The sequence below is a fragment of the Suricata suricatta genome, chromosome 3, assembly GCF_006229205.1.
Source record: "Suricata suricatta isolate VVHF042 chromosome 3, meerkat_22Aug2017_6uvM2_HiC, whole genome shotgun sequence".
In the NCBI taxonomy this organism is placed as follows: Eukaryota; Metazoa; Chordata; class Mammalia; order Carnivora; family Herpestidae; genus Suricata; species Suricata suricatta.
Window position 1 is genome coordinate 132253345 of NC_043702.1, and position 15043 is coordinate 132268387.

The window sequence follows — 15043 nt, forward strand, 5'->3', positions numbered from 1 at the left end:
GGACCTTGAGGGTGTCATGCTGAGCGAAATAAGCCAGGCAGAGAAGGACAGAAACCATATGTTTGCACTCATAGGTCTAACAGGAGAACAGGAGAAACCTAATGGAGGACCAGGGGGAGAGGAAGAGGGAAAGAGAGTTGGGGAGAGAGAGGGATGCAAAACTTGAGAGACTATTGAATACTGAAAATGAACCGAGGGTTGAAGGGGGAGGGGGGAAAAGAGGTGGTGGTGATGGAGGAGGGCACTTGTGGGGAAGAGCACTGGGTGTTGTATGGAAACTAATTTGACAATAAACTATTAAAAAAATTTAAAAAAAAAACAAAAAAAAAGTTTGATGCAATTTACCAGTTAAAGTCATCTGGACGCACAAATTTCTTACTGGGAAAGTTTCTAATTGTGAATTAATGTCTTTAATTGATATTCAGATTTCCTATTTCTGAAGTAGTTTTGCTCTTCAAAGAAGAGTAGTTTCTGAAGTAGTTTTGCTCTTCAAAGAATTTATCCATTTTATACAGATTGCTGAGTTCACTAGCATCAAGTTGTTTATAATATCCCATTAGTTACCCTTTGAATGCATGTAGAATCTTAGAGATAACCCTTTTTCACTACTCATGTTGGTAATATTTGTATCCTTTCTGTTTCTTGATCAGAAACAACTAGCTAGAGGTTTATTCATTATATTAATCTTTTCAAAGAATCGGCTTTTGATTTCATTGATGTTCTTTATTGTTTCTGTTTCCTATTTCATTATATTATTATTTGTTTCCTCGTGATTTGGGGTTTAATTTTCTCCTATATTTCTACCTTTTTAAACTTTTTAAATGTTCATTTATTTTTGAGAGAGACAGAGTGCGAGTAGGGGAGGGGTAGTGGGAGAGGGAGAGATAGAATCTGAAGCAGACTCCAGGCTTTGAGCTGTCAGGACAGAGCCCGAAGCAGGGCTCAAACCCACAAACTGCATGATCATGACCTGAGCCAAAGTCGGAACCTTAACCCACTGAGCCACCTAGGTGACCCTCCTATATTTCTATCTTAAGGTTGAAAGCTCAGACTATTGCTTGTAGAGTTTTATCCTTTTGTAATAGAAGCTTTTAAACCTATAGATTTCCCTTTAAGATGCATTTCACTAGATAATGCAGGTTTTCTTTACAATTCAGTCCAAAATATCTTCCAGGTTTTATGTAATTTCTTCTTTGAACTATGTGTTATTCGGAATTATGCTGCTTAATTTCCAAGTGTTTTGAGATTTTCTAAGTATCTTTCTCTTACTTATTTCTAATTTAATTTATTGTGATCAGAGAACATACTACATATGATTTCAATCATTTAAAATTTCTGGAGATTTTTTAATGACTTAGCATATGATCTATCTTGGTAAATGTTCCATGGGTATTAGAAAAGAATGTGTATTTTGTGTTTGCTGTGTGGAATGTTCTATATATGTCAATTAGTCCACGCTGATTAAAATGTCATTTAAATCTCCCATATCCCTCTTTATTTTCTGTCTGCTTATTCTATCAATTACCGAAAAGAGTGCTGAAAATTGCAATTATAATTGTAGATTTGTTTTTTTCTTTTTTCAGATCTATTGGTGTTTCACACATTTTGAAGTCAGTTATTAGGTAGATAAATTTTTAGAATTGTTATGGCTTCTTAACTGACCCCTTTATCATGTGAAGTATCCTGTTTATCCCTGGTAATATTCCTATTCTGAACTGTATTTTTTCTAGTAATTTAGCTAAAACACCTTTATCTTCTCCCAACTTTTCCTTTTTAATCTGTGTCTTTATATATATATAGACAGGAATTTTTATAGACACATATAATTGGGAGTTTTACCATCTAATCCAACAATCTGGCTTTCTGTTTCAGAGTTTAGACAATTTACATTTAATGAGATTGCTGATGTGGTTATTAAATCTACCATCTTGCTACTATTTAGCTATTCATCTCATCCATTCTTTGTTTTTCTCCCCATTTTTCTGCTTTCTTTTGATATCGTTTAATTCCATTTTATCACCACAGTTGGTTTGTTTAGCTATATCTCTTTATTTTCTAAAGGTTCATCTAGGATTTACAATATGCACCTTTATCTTATTTCTATCTTAAATAATATCATATTGGCTCAAATACAATGTAAGAATATTGCAGTAATATACCTCCACTTCCCTAACCTGTCCTTTATGCTATTGTCATACATTTTGCTTTTTCATATGTTACAAATACCAAATACATTATTATTATTGCTTTAGGCAGTTAATTATCTTTTAAGGAATCTTTAAATAATAAAAAAAAAAACTTCTTGGTAGTTACCCCCACATTTTCATATTCCTTTATGCAGATTCACATTTTCTGCAAGTATCATTTTCCCTCTGCCTGAAGAACTACATAGAGTGTCTTGTAGTGCAGGTCTGCTGGCCACAAACTCCTATAGCTGCTTTGGTCTGGAAAAAAGCTCTTATTTTATCTTCGTGTTTAGAGGTATTTTCACTGGGTCTAGAATTCTAGGTTGGCCAAATTTTGCCCACCATTCTAAGGATATACTAGGATCTTTTGGCTTGCATAATTTCTGAAGAAAACAAGTATTATAATTCTATATCTATCTATATTTTATGTATATGTATATATGAGAGAGAGAGCATGTGAGCAGGGGACAGGTAGAGAAAGAGGGAGACAGAGAATCCCAAGCAGACTCCAGGCCACAAGCGCAGAGCCCCCTGTGGGGCTCAAACACACAAACCTTGAGATCATGACCTCAGCCAAACCCAGAGTTCCCCAAGTCTATTGTAATTCTTATCTTTTGTTTCTCTGCATCTAATTCTCTCTATCTACCTTTAAGATTTTTCTCAGAAACAGTAGTATGTTATAGTTTGATTATGAGGTTCTAGGTGTGGTTTTTGTAGAATGTTTTTTGCTTATGTGTTTGCTAAGTTCCTTTGATCTGTGAGTTTATATTTTTCATAAAATTTAGAAAATACTTGATTATTTCTTTAAATATTATTTCTATTCTCTTTTTCTCTCTTTTCTGCTTCCTTAAATTCTAGTTTACATGTTAATCAATTTGATACTTCTCCACAAGTCTGTTTTTCTTAATCCTTTTTATCTCTGAAAGTAAGTTTCATTTTGGATAAGTTGTATTGCTAGATCTTAAAGAGGTTCTGTTGCTTTATCTTCAACTTCATTTATCTTTTGTTTAATGTCATGTCTATTCTACTGTTAAGCCCTTTATCAAATAAAACTTTCATTTCAGATAAAAGTCCCCTTTAACTCCTTTTTATGTTTTCCTTTTCTCTCCTTATCGTGTCTGTATTTTCAACTTAATCATTGATCCTATTGAGTGTATTTATAATACCTGTTTTCATGTTTTTGCCTGCTAGTTTTATTATCTCTGTCATTTTAAAGCTTGTTACTACTAGTGACTTTTCTCCTGCCTTTTTTACATGTCTTGCAATTTTTTCTTCGGTAGTAAACATTATAAATTTTGCATTGTTAAGTGCTAGGTTTCGTTTAATTCCTTTTAAAAATGTTAAACATTGCTCTGGCAGGAAATTAAGTCTCCTGTGGATTAGTTTGATTCTTTTCATGCTCATTTTTAAGCTTTTTAGTGTGAGTCTAGATTACCCTTTATTCCAGTGAGTTTTAGAAGGCCTCTACTAAATGTTCTACATGTGGAATGAGGTCTCTCTACTCGTGTTTGTAAAAACTCAAATTATTCTTGGTCCTGTGTGACCTCTAGAATTGTTCAGCTAACATATACCTAAAAATGTTTCTTTGCCAAAAGTTTTACCCTACACTTATACAGATTTCTATTTAGTCAAAGACTTGAGAGGACCCATGTTTAGATTTCTGGTGCATTTTCTTCTCATAGCTGCCTCCCTTCCAATATTCTGTCTCACAAATTCTGGCTGCTTCAGCCCACCTGAAATCTCTGTCTTCAATTCAGCAAAATGGAGGGTTCTGTTTGGTAGGTTTTTTTTAGCACTTCATCTGATAGTATTCAACTACCCAATGTTTTTGCTCTTGGGAAATTTTTCTGACCATCCGTCTCAGTTTCTCTCATATTTCATCATCATTGTTGTTTTTTTTCTCCTTGTACCATACCAATTTCTGGCTGCTTCTCTTTCTGGCTGTTTCCACTTCTCTAAACTGTAGAGATAGTTTTCATACTAGAGTACTAAATAGAAGATTTCCAATGACACTAGATGTCTTTCTAAAAAATAGACTCCTCCTTCAAGACTCATAATTAAGAAAAAAAAGTTCTACACTGTATTTTTATTGGAGATGGAGATTCTTCTTTCCATCCCTCTATGCCCCACACTCCTTCAACAAGATCATCACCACTACTATACAACTAGTCCCAGCTTGTGTAAGGACGTAGGTTTGAGACAATAGAAGGGCACACATTGCTCAAGGCAAGAGGGACCACCCTTGTAATACCCTTAACATTCCTAAGGGTAGGCCTATTGCTTAAGGCTAGTTACACCCTACGTGAGGGTCCTGGGTCCTGGGTCTACTCTTGTGATTGGTTAACACTCTAAATGTTGTAATTAGATAAACCTGTCAATAATAATTGGATTCCTGTAACTCCCCCTTCCCAAACTCATAAAAGCCCTACCCCACCGTTGTTGTTCGGGGCTCTCAGCATAGATCCACCACGCCAGTAAAGTCTGTGAGCCCGAGTTTAGGTCCCGGCGAGCCTAAACCTGTAATAAAGCCCTTTGCTTTTGCATGCGTGACTCGGTCTCCCTGGCGGTTTCTGGTTTTGGGGGACGATAAAGAAATCTTGGGTATTACACCTGCATGTAGGTTAATATACAAACTCTTGTTTATAACACTGGTTGCTTAGAACTTAAATTGCATTTTTTACACATGTTAGAGACTTTTTGAGATGGTTTGTTATGTTACAGATTCTGTGCAGGATCCATAACAACTCAGGGAGAAATCTTCCTAAAAGAGAAAATAGCTAAGCATGCTCTCAGCACAACTTAATGACCATGGATTCTACCTGTTCTCTGTTTCCCACAAATATTGAAGTGCTGCCTCACGAGCATAAAGACCATGGTAGTCCTGGACTTGGTACTAAAGGTTGGATTAAAAGTGGCATCTCAGCAAATTGCTAGCCAGTTTTTCCATTAGTTGACTGAAGGGCAAAAGCACAAGCCAAATTTTCCACAGATTCTGCTCAACATCCCTGCTGTATACTCAGTGTGGGGTTGCCCTGAGGATACAGAGCTTACATGCTGATTGTACGTTGTCTCAGAAGCTTAAAAGAAATGCCTTGCCAGAATAAGCAGGTATCATGAAGGGGAAGACCCCTTCATCGTGCTTCTGGTTCAAAAATCTCATTTTTGAGTATTGATCATGTGTTACTTCATATGATCCTCACAAATCTGCAAAGAAGATACTTGTACTCCCACTTTTCATTAAGGAAAGTAAATGTCTGAAAGGTTAAGTCCACAACCCAAGATCACACAAAAGCTTATAGCGATGGAGCCAAAATTCAAACACAGTTTCATATAACAGTCAATGTGCTCTTAATCATGGGGTTAGTTTGCTAAGGCCAAATGGAGCTTTTCACAGGTAGATCTCCAATATCCACAATTCTTTCAAGTTCAATTATAAATTCTCAAAAAAGAATGGATGACAGACTGGGTAAACCAAGAATAAAACTAACTCTGCAATTTAAAGTCCATTCTGGTCTCATAGTATCATCATTTTCTTCTTTCATTTAATTGAATAAAATTAAATGAATTTAATAATGAATTAAAGAAAATTAAATAAATGAGGAATAATTGACATATAACATTTTATTAGTTTCAGGTGTACAATGTAATGATTCAATGTTTGCATGCATTGCAAAATGGGGGCACCTGGGTGGCTCAGTTGGTTAAGCCTCCGGCTTCAGCTCAGGTCAGATCTCACTTTCATGGGTTCGAGCCCTGCGTCAGGCTCTGTGCTGACAGCTCAGAGCCTGGAGCCTGCTTCCGGTTCTGTGTCTCCTTTTCTCTCTGCCCCTTCCCCTCTCATGCTCTGTTTCTCTCTGTATCAAAAATAAATAAAATATTTAAAAAAAAAGAAAGTTCACTCTGAAGGGAAGTAACAACATGTGTAAGGGTGCACACATTAAAGAGTATCACACATTTGGATAACAGCAGATTTTCCAAAGTTCGGGTTGCTGAGTTGGTTGAGGAAAGACGATAAGATTGGTATATACAGATAAACATAGGCCAGAAGGAAAGGACATTTGCTGACGTGGAATGGAGTTTGAAATTTATGCTTATTTAGTGTCAGGGAGACAAATTTGAAGGTATTGAAATGGGCAGGGGTGAAATGAGCATTTGTAAAACAATGGAAATGGAAATGAGAGAACAGAGTCAAGAGCTATACAAATCAAAGACTGACACAGCATGGGTGTTTTGGATTTGCAGGTCAGAAAGAGACAGAGGAAGCAGCAAAAGATAATTCCCATTGAGTCGCTGGGAGCATAGGAAGAGAACCAGGCTTCAGAGGAAAATGACAAAGTGAATCTGGACTTGCGCAGTGTGAGCAGCCTGCGGCTCTTCCAGGTGAGGATGGATGTTCAGTAAGCAGTTGGAAATAGAGCTCTCCAGTCAGGAAAGAACTAAGGTCTAGAGGACACATCAATTTCATGTCCAACTCAACAGCCAACTCACCCTCTCCACTGGGCATCTCAGGGTTTTGATCCCCCTGCTAAGCTTCCTCCTCCTTGTGCCTTCTGTTACAGACAATTAGACCACCACCTACCCAGAGCTCTGTCCAGGTCATCCTTGACCCCTCCACCTTGCTTAGTACCCACATCCAATCAATCACAGAGTCCTGATCTGTCATTGCAAAGTATCTCTTAAAAGTCTCAAACAGACACTTTCCTATATGCAGCTTCCAAATCAAGCCGCCTTTAATTTTTTACCAAGACTGTTTCTTCCTTAGTATGGCTACATAAACTCCTAGTTCCTCCCTGTCCAATCCATTCTCCACACAATAGGTCCTGGGAATATTACATGAACAAAAAAGCCACAGTCCCTGACTTGAAGGGACTTCAAATGAATAAAGGGAGCTTGCCAATTAAACACTCAGAATGTGGACAAGATCAGTAGTATGATGGGGAAATGGACAGCTGAAGCGCATTGACCCTTTGTCAGAAGAAGGCGACCCAAGCATGCAGTCTTGGCACGTTGGCGGTGCGCCTCTAGGTCAGTTCTTACAGGTGCGTAGATGGTCTGGGGCCAGTGGAAATGAGCTAGAAGAATGGCAACAAAGCCAGTGGGAGCACCAGGGCGGCATGAAAGAGTTCAGGGCCTGCGTACGTGGTAGTGAGGGTGCCAAAGGTAAACGGGTTGGGTTTTCTGCGGTATTTTTTCAGGCCCCACACACAGGCAAGCTCTGCACTTGCAAGTCTTTTTTTAACTCTAATATTTTGGTATTAGGTTTTCCATTAATGATTTTTAAGGGTCTTGCTAGATCTCCCTGCTGACTTATCAGCTCTGTTTTCTCCTTCATGTCACATTTTTCCTCCTGCAATATATCTTAGTGAATCCTCCCTTTGGCTTTTGGTAGATTGTATTTTTTTAAGTCTCCTTTTTCTATCACACTTCATAGTCATCCTCCAGTTTCTCTTCTCACCACCTTCCTGGAGCAATTCTAAATCCTCTCTTCTTCTAATACAACCTTCATTCGGCTTCTCCTCTCTCCCCCTGCCAGGTCCTGTGAGCTTGCTTCCAAGGTCTTCTGCCCTTTGCAAACATTACTCCTTCTTTATCAACCTCAGGTGTGTCGCAGAAAGTCCCAAGGGCTTTAAAACAGACCAAAAAACAAAAGATAAAGGCACATTGGGGCATCAGGAGACAAAGCCCTCAGCTTCTCCTCAGGGAGAGACCGTTCTCCTCCTGATTTTATCTTATTGTACGCTAGAGAGGGATACGCCTGAACTGAAGAAGAGGCAAGGAAACGTCTCTAATTTCCTCAGACTTCTCTCCTCACTTACAAGGAGGGAGACCACAGGCAGTCGGAGCGAGACCAGCAGGAGTGCACGCCTTCTCAGTGCCTCAGCACACGTTCTGCTTGGACTGGCAAACGGTCAGTACTAACCACTGGGCCGGGAGCGCTCGCATTTACAACAGAAACACAATCTGGTCTTTGAGCCCAGAAGTCAGGGTCAATCTGAGAAGCACATGTTATAATACTGGCAGTATAGTATATGAACGAGAGAACATGTTTTGGAATTATGAAGAGCTGGTGATAATCACAGTTCCATCATGACCGGCTCTACCTTTTCCAGCTGAGTGACCTTGGTTATGTTATTCAACACTTTGAGCATTAGCCTCCATATGAGTAAAATAGGAAAAATAATAACTTGCATTGGTTGTGACACATGAAGCAATTAGGAAAGAATTACATGAATAAGATGGTTTGCCTCTAGGTGCCACCCCAGTTCAGCAAAGAACTGGTTTTGATGATGTGCCTTTCATCTTGCGCTGCAAACATATGAGACAAGAGAGTTGAATCAGCCTACATAACTGAAAGTAAAGCTATAATATTGGTAATATAGATGATATTTATTGAGTCCTTATTCTCAGGTAAGCACTTTTACTGCCTTATTCACTTAAAACTTCAGATTTTCTTCTGTGTAAGGAAGGTACTGTTTGTAGATGCAGACACTGTGGCTCACAGAACTGACTCTTCATTTACACAACCAAGAACAGTGGGTCCATGACTTCAACACAGTGGCCTAAACTCAAAGCCCATATTTTAAGCCACTACACAGAGGTCTTAAAAGTTCCTTGCTCATGTATCTGTCAAGGAATCTTGGCAATCTATTGCTATTCAAACATTTTAAATTGATATAAAATTTTTCATTGTAAGTTTAAATGGCTGCAGATTTAATTTGGATGGCTTAGCTGGTTAGGTTTCCAACTTCAGCTCAGGTCATGATCTTATGGTTCATGAGTTCAAGCCCACATCGGGCTCTCTGCTGTCAGTGCAGCACCTGCTTGGATCCCCTATACACCCTCCCTCCTCCTCCTCCACTTATGCTCATTCTCACAAAAATAAATAAGCCTTTAACATAAAATAAAATAAATGGCTGCAAATGATGTAATGGCTGCTATGTGGTCTTAGAAATACTTGAAATATTTTTAAATAAAACTGAGATCACCCTTTTAAATGAGTCCAGTGGGAGGGGCCTGGATGGTTCAGTCAGTTGAGCATCCGACTTCAGCTCAGGTCATGATCTCACAGTCTGTGGGTTCAAGCCCACGTCGGGCTCTGTGCTGACAGCCCAGAACCTGGAGCTGCTTCAGATTCGGTCTCCCTCTTTCTCTCCCCCTCCCCCACTCATTCTCTGTCTCTCAAAATAAAATAAAGACGAAAAAAAATTTTTAATAAAATAAAATAAAAAACAAATGAGTCCAGTGGAATTTAAATACCACAGAAATTTGATCCTCAACAGCATCCATTTAAAATATATATGCACAAGATCTTCTTTCACATAAATGAGATGTGCTCCCCTTCCATCCCCAAAACTGGAAGGATATGTTTGTTCAAAACAAAAGACCACATCTCCTGTACATATACCAAATGTCACCTCCTCTGAGCAGCTTTCCCAGATGCACTATCTTGTTTGCTTCTTCATAGTAACTTTCATGACCTGAAATTGTCTTGCAAAGTTACCAATTTATTTACATTCTGTCTCCCCCACTGTAATGTTCATCCATAAAAGCAGAGTCTGTCTCAATTATCACTATATTCCAAGCACACAATTGTTCCTTTAGCTCTTTGAAATTGTATTTCTGTCTCACCTTTGCTAGAGTTTTATCTTAATGTAAAATGGTTTTAAATTTTAAATTATTTTGTATATAAATAAAATATAAACTTTATTTCTGTGACTATAAGTTAAATAATATATTCTTAGTTGTATTTGCAATTATTAATAGTACATCATTGATCAAAACAACGTAAATACATGCACATTTTCATAAATAATTATTAAACATATAAAGTAAAATTTTTATTGGAAATATATGTCTTTTTTCTAATTTTTTAAAAGTTCTTTTTTTAATGTTTTATTTACTTTTGAGAGAGAGAAAGAGACAGTGTGAGCAGGGAAGGGTCAGAGAGAGAGGGAGACACAGAATCTGAAGACAGGCTCCAGGCTTTGAGCTGTCAGCACAGAGCCTGATGCTGGGCTCAAACCCATGAACCATGAGATAATGACCTGAGCTGAAGCCGGATGCTTAACAGACTGAGCCACCCAAGTGCCCCTTAAAGTTTCTTTTTTATTTGAGAGAAACAGAGACAGCATGAGTAGAAGAAGGGCAGAGAGAAAAAGAAGGAGAGAGAGAGAGAGAATCCCAAGCAAGCTCTGCACTGACAAAGCATAGAACCCAATGCGGGGCTCAGACTCATGAAACCATGAGATCATGACCTGAGCCAAAACCCAGTCAGACACTCAACCAACTGAGCCACGCAGGCACCCCTTGGAAGGTATGTCTCAGCAAGATAGATGGAGGAACCATGTTTAATATCTTGAATATAAGTGATGCCAATTATTTCAAAAAACTACTTTGGGGCCCTACAGGTTTTTGCACTTGAACAGTGAACTGTGTAAGAGTCAGGATGAGTAACAGTAGACCTTCCTTTGTAAAGGGGGGGAAGGGAGACCTGATAAAACACCTTAACTGTAGATATTCTGTGATCAGTTTTAGGATCACACTTGGTAACACCTCACACCTCAGAAAACCTTCACGTGGGGCGCCTGGGTAGCTCAGTCTGTTGAGCGTCTGGCTTCGGCTCAGGTCATGATCTCATGGTTCGTGGGTTAGAGCCCTGTGTCGGGCTCTGTGCTGACCGCTCAGAGCCTGGAGCCTATCTTCAGATTCTGTGTCTCCTTCTCTCTCTCTAACACTCCCCTGCTCATGCTCTCTCTCTCTCAAAAATAAATTAAGAAAAAAAAACCCTTCACGTACACTAGGGGCACACACGTCCAGTTAGAAGATCCCTGTAGTACAGCGATCTGCCTCCCATGGATCAATGCCTTCTGCGCTCAATGAGTAATATCCCCATATGGGATCAGATGAGGCCCTAACCCTGGCTGCCAGCTTTGCCGGGATGAAGTGCAGCATGAGAGAAGTTCTGCTGCATTAACCCAGGAACTTCAGTGCATCCAGGCAAAGAACTAGCTGCCTTCCTGTGGAATAAGATTTAAAAATAAATAAATAAATAAATAAATAAATAGCCAAACAAAGCCACAGAATTCTAAAGCAAAAAGCTACCTTGGATATTAACTCCTTCACCCTCTCATGTTACAGATAAGACAAGATTACCAGCCAGTTAACAGGAAAGCCAGTACCTGAATACAGATCCTCTGATCTTGGTACAGGGTATGATAGAAGGCTAGCCACCCTCTGAAAAATGTGTGTCCCTCTGTCAACTGTGTGGGGTCAGTGCTGGGAAGTGAGCTCTCCTGCCAGAGATTATATTTCCCAGCCCCCCTAGCAATTAGGTGCCGCCATGTGACTGAGTCCCAGGCAGAGGAATTTGATGAAAACGATGTGTGCCATTCGTAGCCTGACTTATAAAATCCTCCCATGTGGCACCTTCCCATGCTCTTTTCTCCTCCAACTTGCTGCAGTGGAGACAACCCCCAGGGTGACCTCAGGAGCTGCATATTGAAGATGAAAGAGCCTCTTTCAACTGGGGTCCCTGCTGACTTGTTAATTTCCCTAGTACTTTCTTAGGAACAAGAACTAAACTTCTGTTATGCTGGTGCCGTTATACATTTTGGAATCCATTTGTTAAAACAGCCTACACAAGGTTTTATATAGCACACCACCCTTCCCTTCCTTTGCTCTGATGAGTAACTTCAACCCGTCTTTAAATGTGAACACGTAAAAGCTCTAGTACATGGAGATAGCAGTTTGGTCCATGGGCTAAAGGTTGCATGGAGTAACTGGTAAAATAATAGCAGTTCCTGGCTTTGTGGTGTTGTAGTGTGAAAACAAAGTGTTAACAGCACCCATTCCCTAATCATGGAAGGTGCTAGTGGTATCACAGCACCCTAAGAAACAGGGCTGACCCCTCCAGGAAAGGCGGTTCTGCAGTCCCCAGTGGTCCTCCTACCACACTATCCTGAGAAACAGATGAGTGAAAATCTCTGCGTCAGTTCACAACCCAGGGTGGGTAGGGGCAAAGGGGATGGAGAGTGGGTAAATTAAATCTTCAAAGCCAAAAATTAGTAAAAAGAACAGGATAAAGACAAGAATCTCTAGAACTGGGCACCCAGAAGAAATCTCAGAGGTTGTCCAATTACTGTTTCACAGTGAGCCCTAGCAGGAGAAACTGACTGATGACTCTTGGATGGTACAATACAGTCCCGGGTTCCCATACATGCCTGCCAATTCTTAGCTGTATGACTTCAATTGAGGTAGGCTTCCTAACCTTTTGAAGCCTCAGTTTCCTCATTCTTAAGATAAGAATAACCATACCACCTAGCCAAGTGGTAATTAGGATTAAACAAGATAAAAAGTGTATGGCAGTGGCCCAATAAATGTTGGTTTCTTTCCTGCAACAAGATCAGAATCAGAACCCCAGCATCCTCACCCGGCTCCTGGTCAGCCCCTTCCCAAGCCCCCACCCCCACCATGCTGTCTCCAACCCACTATTCCCAGAGTCCCTTCCAACACTCACTAGAATGCATCGCCCAAGAAGCTCTTTTGGGAGGCCTGGGGTGCAAAGATTAAAAAAAAAAAACCTGTTAACATCTGTACTCTTGTTTCTGGCTTTAATCATTTGATATGTAGCTATTTAAAAAAAAATATATAAACCCATTGGCTCCCTGTGGCTTGCTGTAGCAGTCCCGTGGCACAAGCTTACTGAGAGTCAGGCCTTCAGTCTTAACCCCAGGTCCTATCCGTCCCTGCTCTGGGCCCTTTGGTGTTTGGCTTTCTCAGCTGGAAACCAACGGGCTTCAATTACATAACTAAGCTAAGATTATTATTACTGATTGTAAAATTTTATCTGTTCACGATATCTCATCAAAAGCTTCATCTTCCCTTAATTCTGGAGCATAGTTCTTGTCCCTGTGATTTTGCGGCACAGTGTTTCCATGTATGCTAGCAAAGCAGAAGTGGATGGAATAGATTCTCTCTCTGATCTTTTATATTGAGGTGGTCCTCAGTTTGAAAAGGAGTAAGACAAGCCACCTTCCAAAAACTGTACATGGCCATTAGAAAGCTGAATCACACTGTGCTCTGGCATAGGATTGAATGTGACTCAGGTTAAGTTAAACGGGGACATGAAATAATGAACAAAGCAATAACTGAAGCAAGGAAAGAAATTAATGTTTGTCCAAAGAGAAGAAAAATTCCCACCAAGGATATGCATTCATTAAAGAAATATTTACAGGAAAGAGGGAAGAAACTTTCGGGGGTATTTTCACAGAAAATCACTGTGGTGGAAATAAATGCCGTGTTTTTTGTGGCTAAAGGTGTTACACTTAGGATACGCACACAGGTGACCCCCAAAGGGCAAGGACTAACCAAGACCCAGAAGTCACTCCCACTGGCAGGCCATAACCCCTTTTCTGATTGATTGATTGATTCATTAAATAGATATTTACTGGGGTGCCTCAGTGGCTCAGTGGATTGAGCATCTGACTCTTAATTTTGGCTCAGGTCATGATCTCATGGTTCGTGGGTTCAAGCCCCACATTGGGCTCTGCTCTGACAGTGCAGAGCCTGCTTGGGATTCTCTCTCTCCCTCTCTCTCTGCCCCTCCCGTTTGTACTCTTTCTCTCCCAAAATAAATAAATAAACATTAAAAATATATTTTAAAAAATACACACACACACACACACACACACACACACACACACACATATATATATATATATTTATCAAGTACCTTCTTTTTACCAGGCTCAGGTCCAGGGCCTGGGGGTACATTGGTGAAGAAAATATACAAAATCCCTGCATTCATTTATATCACATTCTAGTGACTAATTTACCTCTGGTCCTGGAATTTGTAAGAAAATGTTTCAGTCAAAACGGTCATTTAAAAATGGGGTACTATACTTCCAGATTTTTTTTTACAATAGGGCAATAAAGTGTCTTTTAAAAATCTCCATCATCCCACTGGCATCCAGTCATTAAAGGTAAAGGAAGGCCATGCAGGCCATGGCTGTGTGGCAGACTGTTCAATGTCAACTGATAAAAATTACCTCTTCACAGCTGGCTCACTTAGCAGAGACAAATATCTTGAATGCTTGGAACCTGGGTCCTATTATAATTTGCAGTCCTGAAATTAAGATTCAACAGGGACTTCCCAACTTACTTCTTTTATAAGAGTTCCACAAAACATTTCTTTATTGTAGCACCAGAAAGCCCGATTTCCACACGTTATTCTACTTTAGGAACAGGGATTAAGGTCCATATCAGACCCCCATCCTCGACTGCCCTTGCTACCTGACAACATCCATAACAATGAGACATAAACTAAACTATGATAAGACTTACTGTGTTGGCTTCCTTGTCCAAAACACCAGGTCATCCTAGTAAAATGTGTTTTATACCAAGTCTCAGAAACCAGTGAAGAATGTGGCCCACTGGTAATCACAAAGTGAGTGACTAAGAATTGTTCACATGAATGCATGTGTGTGCACACACACTCACTCACTTCAGCACACGGGGAGCATTCCAAAATCACAGTATTAAATCATCAGCAGGAGTTATTGCAGCTAAATGAAAAAAAAAATGAACCACTTACAACCCAAGGCTGTCCTTCTGGGCACTGACGTCTCCCTCCCGTAAGAGTTGACAATGGCAGGCTGTCAAGTGAATACCTCACAGCCTCCTCCCGCTGTCTTGGGCCTCACGCTGCAGCTTTACAAAGATAAAATAATAAGTATGTGTCAGTCAGGCCTTCTTCAACTAGCTCTGTGCAATGTCTGTCAAAGCCCCTCCCAGGCCAGTTCCCGCCAGGAGATTACTGCTGCCCCAGGAATGGCTGACAGCTCCAGCACAGCTCCTGA

At 39.9% G+C, this 15043-nt stretch overlaps 1 protein-coding gene across 5 annotated transcripts in view; it reads right to left on the bottom strand.

Moving 5' to 3' along the window:
- The window catches only part of RGL1 (ral guanine nucleotide dissociation stimulator like 1), a 241101-nt gene that overhangs the window by 171092 nt on the left and 54966 nt on the right, over nucleotides 1-15043 (bottom strand). For 4 of the 5 annotated variants that reach the window (XM_029935209.1, XM_029935215.1, XM_029935208.1 and 1 more), the window contains one exon: nucleotides 14779-14894. The exons of the other annotated variant lie outside the window; for it this stretch is intronic. The gene's annotated coding sequence lies outside the window, so the exon portion shown is untranslated. The remainder of the gene's footprint in view (nucleotides 1-14778; nucleotides 14895-15043) is intronic. 5 annotated transcript variants of the gene reach the window in all.